Below are 1,640 nucleotides of genomic sequence, written 5' to 3'. Positions count from 1 at the left end.
TGGAGAATAAATAAGTACATAAAGATAATTGCAAGTGTGATGAGAATTCTTGTGTATGAGGCAAGGTACTCGGCACTATTTGTTTTTCTAAAGAGATGGTAGCCTTGGATCTGCCATAAGAACAAGTACATTGGAGGCTGAGAGAGATTTGTTAAAGGAGGGTATGGTGGTGTAGGCCCATGACTGAGTGAGAATCCTAGGTGTTCCCAATGAATGTGAGCAAATTGTTAGTCTCTCTGACTTAAAGAGGTCAAGGGAACCTACCTCACGGGGTTGTTTCAAGGATAAAGCAACATACCATAAGAAAGTACTTAGCACCAGGTTTGACGCAGGGTAAGGGGCCAGAAAAGGAGAGCTCCTGATCTCCAAGGAGACTGTTGAAAAATCAGGAAGAGGTCACCCACCTGGTTCCTGAGCTTGTATCCCCAGGAGAGCTTATGTGGGTCTCTGCAGGGCAGCCCCCTCTTTGCTGACAAGAGAACAGTCCTCATCAGGGAACAGATCCTGGGAAGTGCTCCCATATATATTAATGAGATGAAGGAATGCTAAAACCCAACATAATCTGTTTATACATTATACATTTCTCTTGTTATTATTCAGCATTGATTGAGTACCCTCAAATCTGTAAGCTTTTTATAGAATGTCCCAACAACTCTCCATTCCCTGCAGTCTGGCAAGAAATAAATGAAACCAGAGAGAAGGCCAGACATCCATACCGCAGCCCTGAGAACTAACACCAAAGCCTTCTTTTGGGGATCCATGGCCTAGGAACAAGAAGGGATCGGGGTGGTGCTGGACTTTCAGCTCCTCAGGGCAGGGTCTGTGCAAAGCACTTCACAGTGTTCTTACCAATTCCTAATGCAGTCCAGCCCAGGAACGTGTGTTGAACGACCGAAGGAAGGGATGGGTCACTTGCTGGTGTGCTTACTATGTGTCAGGAACTATTCTAAGAAACTTTACCTGTATTAATGTTATTTAATTTTCACAACGACCTTGTGAGTCAGTTAAGTGTTATGTTCCAGAGGAAGGAGCCAAAGCCCAGAGAGGTTGAGTAACCTGCTGGTGGCTGCCTGGCTACCGAAGGCAGAGCCGAGTCCATCGCAGGCAACACAGCTGTGGAGTCAGTGCTCAGACGGGCTTCCTCCATGAGAGCTTGAGGCAGGGGGGCCTAGACACTTCCCCCAAGCCACCAGGTCACACTTCAGAGCTTTAAAGCTGTTGCTTTTTTTTTTTTTTACAGATTTCAGAATGACCCGTGGCCCCGACTCAAACTTCCCCACAGGCAGCCTGTGTCCACTTCAGAGCCCGAGCTTCTGACTGACCAGACGCCCAGCTTCTGCTGGTCATCCTTCCTTACCAATGTTGATGTCCCACCTCCACCCTCTTCTTCTCTGATTTATTTTCCAAACTCAATTTCAGGCTAATCCAAAAGTGCAATGCTTTGTCCGGGGAAAAGAGCTCTCATTTTGATATCTTTACAACAGTTTATCCAATACTGGTCTGCGTGCGGCTGTTCCCTGTTTCATTCCTCACCAGGACTCAACAAGAGGGCCATCCTTAGCCCCACTGTACAGGTGTGCCTGATCCAATCCCTGCCTGGGGTCAGCACCACATGTGGGGAGCCTGCTCTTTCCCCTCCT

This window comes from Sciurus vulgaris (genome assembly GCF_902686455.1).
Source record: "Sciurus vulgaris genome assembly, chromosome: 1".
Taxonomy (NCBI): domain Eukaryota; kingdom Metazoa; phylum Chordata; class Mammalia; order Rodentia; family Sciuridae; genus Sciurus; species Sciurus vulgaris.
The sequence above is the reverse complement of the archived record's forward strand: the minus strand, read 5'-3'. Positions refer to the sequence as shown.